The following is a 16,150-nucleotide window of genomic DNA, read 5'->3' on the forward strand; positions in this document are numbered from 1 at the left end:
CACTGCTTAACGCTGAGACTGGAGGGGTTGGTGTCAGGGCCATATGACAGTGCTTTAGGCAGTGAGTGGCGGGAGTGGGATGTCAGGGCCTGATCATACTGCTTTAAGCAGAGAGTGGAGGGGTGGTCATCAGGGCTATACGACACTTCTTTAGGCAGGGAGTGGCAGGGGTGGGATGTCAGAGCCTGACAATAGTGCTTTACACAGAGAGTGGCGGGGGTGGGATGTCAGGGCCTAATGAGACTGTTTTATGCAGAGATTGGAGGGGTGGGTGTCAGGGCCATACGACACTTCTTTACATAGACAGTGGTGGGGGTGGGATGTTAGAGCCTGAGAGCACTGCTTAACGCACAGAGCGGAGGGGTGGGTGTCAGGGCCATATGACAGTTCTTTACACAGAGATTGGCAGGGGTGGGATGTCAGGGCCTGACGATACTGCTTTATGCATAGAGTGGAGGGGTGGGTGTCAGGGCCTGACGATACTGCTTTATGCATAGAGTGGAGGGGTGGGTGTCAGGGCCTTACGACAATTCTTTATGCAGAGAGTGGAGGGATTGGTTTCAGGGCCATACGAAAGTGCATAACGCAGTGATTGGCAAGGCTGGGATGTCAGGGCCATACGACGGTGCTTTACGCAGACAGTGGCGGGGTTGGGATGTCAGGGCTTGACAACATTGCTTTATGCAGAGTGTGGAAGGTTGGGTTTCAGGGCCATACGACATTGCTTAACGCAGTGATTGGCGAGGCTGGGATGTCAGGGCCATACGACAGTGCTTTACGCAGAGAGTGGCGGGGGAGGGATGTCAGGGCCTGACAACACTGATTAAAGCAGAGAGTGGAGGGGTGGGTGTCAGGGCCATATGACAGTGCTTTTGGCAGAGAGTGGCGGGGGTAGGATGTCAGGGCTTGACCATACTGCTTTACGCAGAGAGTTGCGGGGGTGGGATGTCAGGGCCTGACGACACTGATTTATGCAGAGAGTGGCAGGGGTGGGTCTCAGGGCCATACGACACATCTTTAGGCAGAGAGTGGCGGGGGTGGGATGTCAGGGCCTGATCATACTTCTTTACGCAGAGAGTGGCGGGGGTGGGTGTTAGGGACATCCGACAATTCTTTTCGCAGAGAGTGGAGGGATTGGTGTCAGGCCCATACGACAGTGCTTAACGCAGTGAGTGGCGAGGGTGGGATGTCAGGGTCTGACAACACTGCTTAACGCAGAGAGTGGAGGGATGGGTCTCAGAGCCATTGACACTTCTTTAGGCAGAGAGTGGTGGGGGTGGGATGTCAGGGCCTGACGATACTGCTATACGCAGAGAGTGGAAGGGGTTGGATGTCAGGGCCATATGACAGTGCTTTAGGCAGAGAGTGGCAGGGGTGGGATGTCAGGGCCTGATCATACTTCTTTACGCAGAGAGTGGCGGGGGTGGGATGTCAGGGACTGACGATACTGCTTTACGCAGATAGTGGCGGGGGTGGGTGTTAGGGACATCCGACAATTCTTTTCGCAGAGAGTGGAGGGATTGGTGTCAGGCCCATACGACAGTGCTTAACGCAGTGAGTGGCGAGGGTGGGATGTCAGGGTCTGACGACACTGCTTAACGCAGAGAGTGGAGGGATGGGTCTCAGAGCCATTGACACTTCTTTAGGCAGAGAGTGGCGGGGGTGGGATGTCAGGGCCTGACGATACTGCTATACGCAGAGAGTGGAAGGGGTTGGTGTCAGGGCCATACGACACTTCTTTACGCAGAGAGTGGCAGGGGTGGGATGTAAGGGCCTGATGAGACTGCTTTATCCAGACAGTGGCGGGGGTGGGATGTCAGGGCTTGACGACACTGCTTTATGCAGAGAGTGGAGGGGTGGGTGTCATGGCCATAAGTCACTGCTTTATGCAGAGAGTGGAGGGGTTGGTGTCAGGGCCATACGACAGGGGTTAACGCAGAGAGTGGCAGGGGTGGGATGTCAGGGCATGAAGACACTGCTTCATGCAGAGAGTGGCGGGGGTGGGATGTCAGGGCCATACGACAGTGCTTTACACAGAGAGTGGCGGGGTTGGGATGTCAGGGCCTCACGATACTGCATTATGCAGAGAGTTGAGGGGTGTGTGTCAGGGCCATACGACACTTCTTTCCGCAGAGAGTGGCAGGGGTGGGATGTCAGGGCTTGATGAGACTGCTTTACGCAGAGAGTGGCGGGGGTGGGATATCAGGGCATGAAGACACTGCTTTATGTAGAGAATGGAAAGGTGGGTGTCAGGGCCATACAACAATTCTTTATGCAGAGAGTGGCGGGGTTGGGCTGTCAGGGTCTGACAACACTGCTTAACACAGAGAGTGGAGGGGTGGGTGTCAGGGCCACACGACACTTCTTTTCACAGAGAGTGGCGCTGGTTGGATGTCAGGGCCATACGACAGTGATTTACGCAGAGAGTGGCAGGGGTGGGATGTCAGGGACTGATGAGACTGCTTTATGCAGAGAGTGGAGGGGTGGGTATCAGGGCCATAAGACACATCTTTTCGCAGAGAGTGGCGAGGGTGGGATGTCAGGGCTTGACGACACTGCTTTACACAGATAGTGGCGGGGGTGTGATGTCACGACATGACAACATTGCTTTTTGCAGAGATTGGAAGGTTTGGTGTGTAGCGGCAATGCTTGTTAATAAGACAGAATTAAGTGTTGCTGGGCTTTCCCAAATGAGGCCCCATGTCTCTGTTCATCTCTGTGGTGCAGCCACAGAGAAACTATTAATGCAGGCTGATTTAAAGATGTTTTCTTTTGATAAGGGACAGCTCCCAACGGGGGATGCACTTAGCTAAGCCTGGCTATCATGATCAATGGTCATCCATTGGCGCCTATCTGTCTAAGGAGTGCCAGATGGACATCTGGACTGCATTCCTAGGTGTCAGGAGTCAACCAATCAGGGACTGGTAGGGCCAAGTAACCCACGTGGGACTCTGATGCCCATGGAACTTTCAGCCAATGAACGAGCTGATGTTCCTCCAGGTGAAAACAGGCAACACGAAGGGCCTGAGAGATTCAGGGAGATTCAGATTCAGCAAGATTCTGGAGAGGATTCTGTGGACTTTTCTAAAGGGAATTCAAAGGAGAATTCCAGGGCAGGATGGCCCAGGAGCAGAAGGCTCCCAAGGGCAGGACATTCTCGCAGCGCGCCTCCTGACCATCCTGAGACTCAGCCTGGACAACTAGGGAACGGCCAGTGTGTCTGAGTGCCAGAACTTTCCTCTGTTCTAAGAGTCTAGAGCGAAGGTTGCCAGAGAGTAACCAGAGGATCCACCCGAGGTTAGCACCAGCCTCGTGAACAGGTTGGAACTGTGGACAGCTGAATCACTATTAAGAACTAGCTCTTCATCTGGATCGAACTGGTCCTCTTCCTGACCTGCTGGGATCCACAGTCATCTTTTCTCCTGTGCACAAACTGTGTTCGTTAAAGCCAACACTAACTAGCCGGTCAGTGAGCATCAGCAGCGCACCGTCGCAAGCCGCACAGCACAGCCTGGCACCGAGCCAGAAAGCGCGGATTGGACAGCAACAGCCTGCAATTGTTTCTTTGTGCTCGCAAGATATCTGAATTCCCAGAGATTGGATGAGTATTCAACTTCAATGCATTCCAGCTCGAGAATTCAATTGTTATCCCAACCAATTGATATCAATTTAATTCCTAAGTTATGTACTTGTTTTGAGTATCTAATGTAGAAGTTATAACCAAGTTCATTTATGAAACCGTCTAAATGCATGATATACTGAACGTATGTCCTCTTGATATCTGTAACTCTTTGTAACTGACTGAATATATACCTTTTGTATTCTGATAACCCTCTCGATAAGATCTGTTAGGATTATGTGCATATTTTATGTATTAATAAATGTATCCTCGTGTATTAGTACCCGTGTGTGTGTGCGTTGTTTGAGTTATATCGCATGGTTGGATTCTAAAGCCATCAAAAGAATCAATTTTGTGATTTACTGCTACAATTAATAATTGTCCCAGTAAATGCCCAAACCCTACAGAACTGGTGCCTTCAGAGAGCACACTAGAGGTGTCAGGGCCATTCGACAGGGGTTAATGCAGAGAGTGGTGAGGCTGGGATATCAGGGCCATACGACAGAGCTTTACGCAGGTCAGGATTGGTGTCAGGCCCATACGACAGTGCTTAATGCAGTGAGTGGCGAGGCTGGGATGTCAGGGCCATACGACAGTGCTTTACGCAGAGAGTGGAGGGTGAGGGGTGTTAGGGCCTGACAACACTGCTTTACACAGAGAGTGGAGGGGTGGGTGTCAGGGCCATATGACAGTACTTTAGGTAAAGAGTGGCAGGGGTAGGATGTAAGGGCCAGACCATACTGCTTTACGCAGAGAATGGCGGGGGTGGGATGTCAGGGCTTGACGACATTGCTTTATGCAGAGAGTGGCGGGGGTGGGATGTCAGGGCCATACGACACTTCTTTACGTAGAGGGTTGGCAGGGGTGCGATGTCAGGGCCTGACAACACTGCTTAACGCAGAGAGTGGCGGGGTTGGGATGTCAGGGCCATACGACAATTCTTTACGCAGAGAGTGGAGGGATTGGTGTCAGGCCCATACGACAGTGCTTAACGCAGTGAGTGGCGAGGCTGGGATGTCAGGGCCATACGACGATCCTTTACGCAGAGAGTGGAGGGAGTAGGATGTCAGGGCCTGACAACACTACTTTACACAGAGAGTGGAGGGGTGGGTGTCAGGGCCATTTGACAGTGCTTTAGGCAGAGAGTGTCGGGGGTGGGATGTAAGGGCCTGACCATAATGCTTTACGCAGAGAGTGGCTGGGGTGGGATGTCAGGGCTTGACAGCACTGTTTTATGCAGAGAGTGGTGGCGGTGGGATGTCAGGGCCATACGACAGTGCTTTATGCAGAGAGTGTAGGGGGTGGGATGTCAGGGCCTAACAACACTGCTTTATGCAGAGAGTGGCGGGGGTGGGATGTCAGAGCCTAACAACACTGCTTTACGCAGAGAGTGGCAGGGGTGGGATGTCAGGGCCTGGCGAGACTGCTTTACGCAGAGATTGGCGGGGGTTGGATGTCAGGGCCATACGACAGTGCTTTACGCAGAGATTGGTGGGGGTGGGTGTCAGGGCCATACGACAGGGATTAACGCAGATAGTGGCGGGGGTGGGATGTCAGGGCATGAAGACACCGGTTTATGCAGAGAATGGAGGGGTGGGTGTCAGGGCCATACGACAATTCTTTACGGAGAGAGTGGCGGGGTTGGGATGTCAGGGCATAAAGACACTGCCTCTTGCAGAGAGTGGAAGGGTGGGTGTCAGGACCATATTAAAGTGCTTTAGGCAGAGAGTGGCGTGGGTGGGATGTCAGAGCCTGACCATACTACTTTACGCAGAGAGTGGCGGGGGTGGGATGTCAGGGCCTGACGATACTGCTTTACGCTGATAGTGGCGGCGTTGGGATGTTAGGGCTTGACGACACTGCTTTATGCAGAGAGTTGAGGGGTGGGTATCAGGGCCATACGACATTTCTTTACGCAGAGAGTGGTGATTGTGGGATGTCAGGGCCATACGACACTTCTTTACGCAGAGAGTGGCGGGGGTGGGATATCGGGGCCTGACGATACTGCTTTATGCAGATAGTGGAGGGGTGGGTGTCAAGGCCACATGACACTTCTTTTCGCAGAGAGTGGCGGTGGTTGGATGTCTGGGCCATACGACAGTGATTTACGCAGAGAGTGGCGCGGGTGGGATGTCAGGGCCTGATGAGACTGCTTTATGCAGAGAGTGGAGGGGTGGGTATCAGGGCCATACTACACTTCTTTTCGCAGAGAGTGGCAGGGGTGGGATGTCAGGGCCTGACGACACTGCTTTACGCAGATAGTGGCGGGGGTGGGATGTCAGGGCTTGACGACACTGCTTTATGCTGAGGGTGGAGAGGTGGATGTCAGGGCCATACGACAGTGCTTTAGGCAGAGAGTGGCGTGGGTGGGATGTCAGGGCCTGACCATACTGCTTTATGCAGAGAGTGGAGGGGTGGGTATCAGGGCCATACTACACTTCTTTTCGCAGAGAGTGGCAGGGGTGGGATGTCAGGGCCATACGAAAGTGCTTCACGCAGATAGTGGAGGGTGTGGGATGTCAGGGTCTGACAACACTGCTTAACTCAGACAGTGGAGGGGTGAGTGTCAGGGCCATATGACAGCGCTTTAGGCAGAGAGTAGCGTGGGTCGGATGTCAGGGCCTGACCATACTGCTTTACGCAGAGAGTGGCGGGGGTGGGATGTCAGGGCCTGACGAGACTGCTTAATGCAGAGAGTGGAGGGGTGGGTGTCAGGGCCATACGACAGTGCTTCACACAGAGAGTGGCGGGGTTGGGATGTCAGGGCCTTACGATACTGCTTATATTAGAGAGTGGCGGGGGTTAGATGTTAGGGCCATATGACATTTCTTTACGCAGAGAGTGGTGAGTGTGGGATGTCAGGACCTGACGATACTGCTTCACGCAGAGAGTGGCGGGGGTGGGATGTCAGGGCCTTACGACAATTCTTTATGCAGAGAGTGGAGGGATTGGTTTCAGGGCCATACGACACTTCTTTACGCAGAGAGTGGCAGAGGTGGGATGTCAGGGCCTGATGAGACTGCTTTATGCAGAGAGTGGCGGGGGTTAGATGTCAGGGCCATATGACAGTGCTTTACACAGAGTGGCGGGGTTGGGATGTCAGGGCCTCACGATACTGCATTATGTAGAGAGTTGAGGGGTGGGTGTCACGGCCATACGACATTTCTTTACGCAGAGAGTGGTGAGTGTGGGATGTCAGGGCCTGATCTTACTGCTTTACGCAGAGAGTGACGGGGTTGGGATGTCAGGACCTGACAACACTGCTTAACACAGAGAGTGGAGGGGTTGGTATCAGGGCCATACGACACTTCTTTACGCAGAGTGTGGCGGGGGTGGGATGTCAGGGCCTGACGATACTGCTTTATGCAGATAGTGGAGGGGTGGGTGTCAGGGCCACACGACACTTCTTTTCGCAGAGAGTGGCGGTGGTTGGATGTCAGGGCCATACGACAGTGATTTACGCAGAGTTTGGCGGGGGTGGGATGTCAGGGCCTGATGAGACTGCTTTATGCAGAGAGTGGAGGGGTGGGTATCAGGACCATGCTACACTTCTTTTCGCAGAGAGTGGCAGGGGTGGGATGTCAGGGCCTGACGATACTGCTTTACGCAGATAGATGCGGGGGTGGGATGTCAGGGCTTGACGACACTGCTTTATGCAGAGAGTGGAGAGGTGGGTGTCAGGGCCATAGGACATTGCTTTAGGCAGAGAGTGGCGTGGGTGGGATGTCAGGGCCTGACCATACTGCTTTACGCAGAGAGTGGCGGGGGTGGGATATCAGGGCCCGATGAGACTGTTTTATGCAGAGAGTGGAGGGGTGGGTGTCAGGGCCTTACGAAAGTGCTTAACGCAGTGAGCGGTGAGGCTGGGATGTCAGGGCCATACGACAGTGCTTTACGCAGATAGTGGAGGGTGTGGGATGTCAGTGTTTGACAACACTGCTTTATGCAGAGAGTGGAGGGGTGGGATGTCAGGGCCATATGACAGGGGTTAACGCAGAGAGTGGCGGGGGTGGGATGTCAGGGCCTAACGATACTGTTTTATGCAGAGAGTGGAGGGGTGGGATGTAAGGGCCATACGACAGTGCTTTATGCAGAGAGTGTAGGGGGTGGGATGTCAGGGCCTAACAACACTACTTAACGCAGAGAGTGGAGGGGTGGGTTTCAAGGCCATACGACACTTCTTTTCGCAGAGAGTTTCAGGGGTGGGATGTCAGGGCCTGACGTTACTGCTTTACGCAGATAGTGGCGGGGTTGGGATGTCAGGGCTTGATGACACTGCTTAACGCAGAGAGTGGAGGTGTGAGTGTCAGGGTCATATTACAGTGCTTTAGGCAGAGAGTGGCATGGGTGGGATGTCAGAGCTTGACCATACTACTTTACGCAGAGAGTGGCGGGGGTGGGATGTCAGGGCCTGACGATACTGCTTTACGCTGATAGTGGCGGCGTTGGGATATCAGGGATTGACGACACTGTTTTATGCAGAGAGTGGAGGGGTGGGTGTCAGGCCCATACGACAGGGGTTTACGCAGAGAGTGGGGGGGGTGGGATGTCAGGGTATGAAGACACTGGTTCATGCAGAGAGTGGCAGGGGTGGGATGTCAGGGCCATACGACAGTGCTTTACACTGAGAGTGGCGGGGTTGGGATGTCAGGGCCTCACGATACTGCATTATGCAGAGAGTTGAGGAGTGGGTGTCAGGGCCATACGACACTTCTTTACGCAGAGAGTGGCAGGGGTGGGATGTCAGGGCCATACGACACTTCTTTACGCAGAGAGTGGCAGGGGTGGGATGTCAGGGCCTGACGAGACTGCTTTATGTAGATAGTGGAGGGGTGGGTGTCAGGGCCACACAACACTTCTTTTCGCAGAGAGTGGCGGTGGTAGGATGTCAGGGCCATACGACAGTGATTTACGCAGAGAGTGGCGGGGGTGGGATGTCAGGGCCTGATGAGACTGCTTTATGCAGAGAGTGGAGGGGTGGGTATCAGGGCCATACTACACTTCTTTTCGCAGAGAGTGGCAGGGGTGGGATGTCAGGGCCTGACGATACTGCTTTACGCAGATAGTGGCGGGGGTGGGATATCAGGGCTTGACGACACTGCTTTATGCAGAGAGTGGTGGGGGTGGGATGTCAGGGCCATACGACAGTGCTTTACACTGAGAGTGGCGGGGTTGGGATGTCAGGGCCTCACGATACTGCATTACGCAGAGAGTGGCAGGGGTGGGTGTCAGGGCCATAGGACAGTGCTTTAGGCAGAGAGTGGCGTGGGTGGGATGTCAGGGCCTGATGAGACTGCTTTATGCAGAGAGTGGAGGGGTGGGTGTCAGGGCCTTACCAAAGTGCTTAACGCAGTGAGCGGCGAGGCTGGGATGTCAGGGCCATACGACAGTGCTTCACGCAGAGAGTTAAGGGGGTTGGATGTCAGGGTGTGACAATACTGCTTAACGCAGACAGTGGAGGGGTGAGTGTCAGGGCCATATGACAGTGCTTTAGGCAGAGAGTAGCGTGGGTCGGATGTCAGGGCCTGACCATACTGCTTTACGCAGAGAGTGGCGGGGGTGGGATGTCAGGGCCTGACGAGACTGCTTTATGCAGATAGTGGAGGGGTGGGTGTCAGGGCCACACGACACTTCTTTTCGCAGAGAGTGGCGGTAGTTGGATGTCAGGGCCATACGACAGTGATTTACGCAGAGAGTGGCGGGGGTGGGATGTCAGGGCATAAAGACACTGCTTCATGCAAAGAGTGGATGGGTGGGTGTCAGGTCATACGACACTTCTTTTCGCAGAGAGTGGCAGGGGTGGTATGTCAGGGCATAAAGACACTGTTTTATGTAGAGAATGGAGGGGTGGGTGTCAGGGCCATACGACAATTCCTTACGCAGAGAGTGGAGGGGTTCTTATGTCAGAGCCTGACAGCACTGCTTAACGCAGAGAGTGGAGGGGTTGGTATCAGGGCCATACGACACTTCTTTACGCAGAGAGTGGCAGGTGTGGGATGTCAGGGCCTGATGATACTGCTTTATGCAGGGAGTGGAGGGGTGGGTGTCAGGGCGATACGACACTTTTTTACGCAGAGAGTGGCGGTGGTTGGATGTCAGGGCAATATGACAGTGATTTACGCAGAGAGTGGCGGGGGTGGGATGTCAGGGCCTGACAACACTGCTTAACGCAGAGAGTGGAGGGGTGAGTGGAGGGGCCATATGACAGTGCTTTAGGCAGAGAGTGGCGTGGGTGGGATGTCAGGGCCTGACGATACTGCTTTTCACAGAGAGTGGAGGGGGTGCGATGTCAGGGTCGTAATTCACTGCTTTATGCTGAGAGTGGCGTGGGTGGGATGTCAGGGCCAAACGACATTGCTTTACACAGCGAGTAGCCGGGGTTGGATGTCAGGGCCTGAAGGTACTGCTTTACGCAGAGAGTGGCGGGTTTGGGATGTCAGGGCTTGACGACACTACTTTATGCAGAGAGTGGAGGGGTGGGTGTCAGGGCCATATGAAACTTTTTTACGTAGAGAGTGGCGGGGGTGGGATGTAAGGGCCTGACGATATTTCTTTATGCAGAGAGTGTCGGGGGTGGGATGTCAGGGCCTGAAGATACTGCTTTTCGCAGAGAGGGGTGGAGGTGGAATGTCATGGTTATACGACAGTGCTTTTTACTGAGAGTGGTGGGGGTGGGATGTTATGGCCATAAGACACTGCTTTATGCGGAGAGTTGAGGGATTGATGTCAGGGCCATACGACAGTGCTCCACTCAGGCCTCTGCTTGAATTTGTACTCCTCCTCTCTCTCCCTATCTCTAGCTCTCCCTCTCTCTACCTCTCTCCCTACCTCTCCCTTTTCCCCTCCCTACCTCTCTCCGTACCTCTACCTCTTCCTCTCTGTGGGGCCAGCAGGGGGTGCTTTACCCTGCGGTCTGTGTGGGTCCTATTGCCCCAGTATAGTGACGGGGGACACGATCTGGCCCACCAGCGACAAGCAGGTTACCAGATCTAGATAAAGGGGGCAACTCTTAGTCGTATGAGCTTAGTCACACATCGCAGCAATTAAAAAAACAAAACAAACATATTATGTCTGTTACTAACGACTTTTTTTTCCTACATTGAAAGTCTCTTTCCTGGGTGATTTTCTAGCGCGACTGGGGCTCTTCATTTCTCCTCGGTGTCTCATCGTGGGCGGATTTGAAACAGACCACAGAACCTGCCGCTGCAGTGCTCTCGGTTAGGGGCTCTCATCCTGCATCACCAATCTTCCACAGGAGGGACAGAGCTGGATTTCTGTCTGGAAAATAAACTCCAGAGTGAGAGAGAGAGAGCAGAGAGGGGTAGGGAGAGGTAGAGAGAGGTAGAGCGGTAGAGAGGTAGAGAGAGGGAGAGAGGTGGAGGGCGAGGGAGAGGGAGAGTGGTGGAGAGAGAGGGGGTTAGGGAGAGAGGGAGAGAGAGGGAGAGGTAGAGGTAGGGAGAGAGAGGGAGGAGGAGTACAAATTCAAGAAGGAGAAAATCCACAACACAACACAGGCGTCGGCATGCGTGGGCTACAAAAGGAACAAGTAAAATGTTTCCTCAGGGCTGAAAAGAGAAGGAAGGAAAACAAACCTTTGCGGCGCTACGACACGATGACGCCGAGCTAGTTGAGCACAGCAAACCCAACCTGTTCTCACAAGTTGCTTGCGCTTCAGGCGAAATAAGAGCTGCTGAGATAAATCAGGAAAGCGGTAACTATTAGGGCTGCTCACTGTTCCTCAGGCTGGGACAGGAGATCACACACTGTATTATTATTATTGAGAGACAGGCTCACTGTCTGTTCCTCAAGCTGGGACAGTGGATCACACACTATATTATTATTACTGAGAGACAGGCTCACTTTCTGTTTCCCAGACTGGAACAGGAGATCACACACTGTATTATTATTATTGAGAGACAGGCTCACTGTGTCTTCGTTTGGGCTGGGACAGTAGATCACACACTGTATTATTATTATTGAGAGACAGGCTCACTGTCTGTTCCCCAGGCTGGGACAAGAGATCACACACTGTATTATTATTGAGAGACAAACTCACTGTCTGTTCCTCAGGCTGGGACAGCAGATCACAATGTATTATTATTATTACTGAAAGTCTGGCTCACTGTTCCCGAGGTTGGGACAGGAGGTCACACACTGTATTATAATTGTTGAAAGACAGTCTCACTGTCTGTTTCTCAGTCTGGGACAGGAGATCACACACAGTATTATTATTACTGAGAGAAAGGCTCACTGTCTGTTCCTAAGAGTTGGACATGAGATCACACACTGAATTATTATCATAGAGAGACAGGCTCACTGTATGTTCCCCAGGCTGGGTCAGGAGATCACATTGTATTATTATTATTGAGAGACAGTCTCATTGTCTGTTCCTCAGGCTGGAGCAGGAGATCACATACTGTATTATTATTATTGATTGACAGGCACATTGTTCCTCAGGCTGGGACAGGAGATCTCACCCTGTATTATTATTATTGACCGATAGGCACACTGTGTTGTCGTTTGGGCTGGGACAGGAGATCACATGCTGTATTATTATTATTGAGAGACAGGCTCACTGTCTGTTCCTCAGGCTGGGATAAGAGATCACACACTGTATTATTATTATTGTGAGACAGGCTAACGGTCTTTTCCCCAGGCTGGGAGAGAAGATCACACTGTATTATTATTATTATTATTATTGAGAGTCTGGCTCACTGTTCCCCAGGCTGGGACAGGATATCAAGCACTGTAGTATTATTATTGAGAGACAGGCTTGCTGTTCCTCACGCTGGGACAGAAGATCACACACTTTATTATTAATGTTGAGAAAGAGGCTCACTGTCTGTTCCTCAGGCTGGGACAGGAGATCATACTGTATTGTTATTATTGAGAGACAAGCTCACTGTTCCTCATGCTGAGACAGGAGATCACACTGTATTATTATTAGTGAGAGACAGGCTCACTGTCTGTTCCTCTGGCTGGGGCAGGGAATCACACACTGTATTATTAGTATTATTGAGAGACAGGCTCGCTGTCTGCTCCTCAGGCTGGGACAGGAGATCACACACTGTTGTAGTGTGCTCTCACGAGGCACCAGTTCTGTAGGGGTTTGGGCATTTACTGGGACAATTATTTTTGTGGCAGTAAATCACAAAATTGATTCTTTTAATGGTCTTAGAATCCAACCATGCGATATAACTCAAACAACGCAAACACAGGTACTAATACACGAGGATACATTTATTAATATATAGAATATGCATGTAAACCTAACAGATCTTATCGTAAGGGTTATCAGAATACAAAAGATATAAATTCATTCAGTTACAAAAAGTTACACATATCAAAAGGACATAAGTTCGGAGACATAAGATCATTCATTTAGGAAGATGCGCTGGACAGAGCTCAGAGGGCGCACCTGGGTGGCTTTCCTTCTGAGTGACGTTCCTGCAACACTCTCCCGCTACTCTTGGTGCGCTCATGCCGCAACACAGGAAGGCTGGAGCAGGTGGGTGTGGGCTCTGCGCACCGCCGAAATAGCTCAGTTGGGAGAGCGTTAGACTGAAGATCTAAAGATCCCGGGTTTCGGCATTTTGTTTCATCGCGCCCTTTGTTCCTCTCTCCAGCGCCCCCTGCCTAAAGTGACGTGTCCCTTTCTCAGCCCGAAACGCAAGCGAGACACCAGCAGCGGTCCCTGCAGGTTTCCGTAGTGTAGCGGCTATCACGTTCGCCTAACACGCGAAAGGTCCCTGGTTTGAGACCGGGCGGAAACAGCCTCGTTTTGCACGCTCCTGTACTTCACAGAGGTCTTGAGCGACCGGTCATTTGTTCCCAATGTATTTCCGGTGCCTTCGTGCACTCTTGTACCAAACGCACGTTCCTTCTGTACGCGGAGCCGGTCATTTGCAATTGGGCTTTGCCGACAGACCAGGACGAGCTCTGTCGGCTCAAAAGCAGCGCAGGACCTGCAAGAACAACAGAAAGATTAGCATCCAGCGGGGGCCTCTTAGTGAGCCCAAGATCTCATCAAGAATCGGCTCCAGCAACAGGGCTGGGCACATTGTTCCATTCTCCGACCACTCTCGGTGTAAACAAGTCCCTCCTGGTCTCTGCTTGAAATGCACTTTCCTGCGTTTGCTTTGGTGTAACTGGTTTCCCCTGCATGGGCGAATGTGAAGAAGATCCTTAGTAAGTCATTGAAGAAAACCGAGAAGAGGTCGGAGTGGCCTCTGTCGTTCATCAACGATCCAGTCAGGCAGTACTCCTCTGCAAAGCGCCGTTCGTTCACATCGATTGGCTTTTTTTTGCCTTCATTCGTGCAAGAAGTAAAAGCAGACGCCCCTATTCTGCCATGACCCGGATTCGAACCGGGGTTGTTGCGGCCACAACGCAAAGTACTGACCACTATACGATCACGGCGAGTTACCGATACACACGTGGCAGGGCGGAAACGGCTGTGCTCTTCTCGTGTGACATAATTCGGAAAAGTCCTGACGTTGCATTTCAACTGAGCCCCAGTATACATCGACCCTTCGACACTCTGAGTGACAACTCTCTTGCGTGTTTTCTCATATTTATGTAGTTTGCTTGCATGATGCCGGGAACAACGTGGTTGTTCGCTGCCATATGGTGTAGGGGTTATGATTCCTGGTTTTCACCCAGGCGGCCCGGGTTCGACTCCCGGTATGAGAACGTGTTGGTTTTGCCTCCTGCTTTCCAAAAGATCAGCACCGTGTACGAAGGAGCCGCATTAAAACCACTCGAACGTGCGAGAAGAGGGGGCGCTTGTTTCCAACTGAAACTTCTCGCGTGTGAGACGAGCTGATCATCGCTGCAGGAGGAGGGAGGGTTACTCTGGTAGACAGGGCTGACCTTCGGCAATAGGATTTATAGTCTCCAAGATGATATTTGCACTTTCTGGAGAGGCGATTTTCTCCACTTCAGTAGCCCGATTTCGTCGATTGCGTGGAGAGGGCTGTGGAATGTGGCGCCGCCTTTCCTGCTCCATCTATGACAGGCGTGCTGGTCTCTGGAGAGAGAGCACGGTCCATCAGCGCACTCCAATAAAGGCACTGGAAGCAGCTGAATCGCATTGGCGAAGCTCAGCGCTGGGCCGCTGGGCACACCTTACCACCGTTTCCGTAGTGTAGTGGTTATCACGTTCGCCTCACACGCGAAAGGTCCCTGGTTCGAAACCGGGTGGAAACAGCCCTCTTTTGTCGCCACGCACGAAAGGGGATTGGGGATTCGCCTAGCGCTGTGATCGAACAGACCCACTCACCTCTTAGTGTGGCGGAATCTGCACAGTGCATGTCGCAGCGCTTCCTGCTTTCACTTCAATGCGCGTCGTGATGTACCCCGGTCTCCCGCGTGACAGGTGGGCACAGGTGACAGGTCCTATACTAACGAGGAAGACATCGCTCTCTCCGACCCCCGGCATCGTGTCCCGACCCACCGTGCTGGAAGCCGACGCGTGCTGTGATTCCTTTACGGAGCAGAAATGACAACCGAGGAGCCGAGAGATCATTTCAGCATTTCGCGTCTGAACGGAAAACACAGACGACCAACTCGGAATGACTTGCCTTTGACGCTCATCAAAGCGTTCTTTGTTCATCGAACAGACCCGCTCACCTCTTAGCGTGGCGGGATCTGCACAGTGCATGTCGCAGCGCTTCCTGCTTTCACTTCAATGTGCTTCCTTATGTCGAGTCGTGTGCCGTGCGGAGGCTCTGAAAGCGAGAGCAATGAAAAGGTGCACGACGCTGTGAAAGAAAACAGAGAAGTGAAAGCAAAAGGAGGTAGAAAGCTCCTGACAGCCGCTTCCTCTTCCCCCCCTTGCATTTTTCCCGTCTTGTTGTGCTCGCTGACAACGGCATGAAGAGGAAAACGGAGAAACCGTTTTTTATTTGAACAACAAAAATAAATATTATACAAAAAAGAGCACATGTGACGTATCAATAACATCGTCAGGGGCACGTGCTATAATCCAACTACACTTTCTGAAAATTCTACTGTCCAGACAAATGTACATGCTGATCTACGGGCTCCTTTCTGCACTGAGCTGCTCATTTGAAATCCGGAAGGTAACACAGATGCGCTCCTATACCAAGAGCCAAACCTGGACCGCCTGGGTAAAAAAACAGGAAACCTAAGCACTTATCCATAGTGACAGCTTTTGAAAAGGAGCTCTAATATTCACAAATACGAAGACAAGGTTTAAAAAACTCCATAGGTTTAAAATTCAGGAATATGAATGGTCAATTGTTTACAATTGGAGCTTTTATGTTTCGTAAGATTTAGTGACTTTTTTTTACAACATGTACAAAAAAACAGCACACCTAAATGACAAAGCCTTAGAACTACAGAGAAAAACAAATTGCGTTTAAAGTAAGTTTAAAGGCTCGAGATAACAGTGCAATATAAACGCAAATGTTTACTTTTTGTTGCTTTATCGAATTTCATGCAGTTTATTTCTGACATAAGACATAACAAGCTCGTGTATTTATGAAAAAAAGCAGGGCAACAATTTTC

General features: G+C 51.9%; 1 protein-coding gene and 3 non-coding genes across 4 annotated transcripts in view; 3 read left to right on the top strand and 1 right to left on the bottom strand.

Moving 5' to 3' along the window:
- Positions 1-16,150, top strand: part of LOC138242764 (zinc finger protein 271-like) — a 1,399,044-nt gene that overhangs the window by 614,497 nt on the left and 768,397 nt on the right. The window lies entirely within an intron of this gene.
- On the top strand, positions 13,320-13,392 carry trnav-aac (transfer RNA valine (anticodon AAC)). Its single transcript has one exon. It is a non-coding gene; the product is annotated as a tRNA-Val (tRNA).
- trnah-gug (transfer RNA histidin (anticodon GUG)) lies at positions 13,967-14,038 on the bottom strand. The gene has a single exon. It is a non-coding gene; the product is annotated as a tRNA-His (tRNA).
- trnav-cac (transfer RNA valine (anticodon CAC)) lies at positions 14,755-14,827 on the top strand. Its single transcript has one exon. It is a non-coding gene; the product is annotated as a tRNA-Val (tRNA).

The sequence above is a fragment of the Lepisosteus oculatus genome, chromosome 14 (assembly GCF_040954835.1).
Source record: "Lepisosteus oculatus isolate fLepOcu1 chromosome 14, fLepOcu1.hap2, whole genome shotgun sequence".
Classification (NCBI taxonomy): Eukaryota; Metazoa; Chordata; class Actinopteri; order Semionotiformes; family Lepisosteidae; genus Lepisosteus; species Lepisosteus oculatus.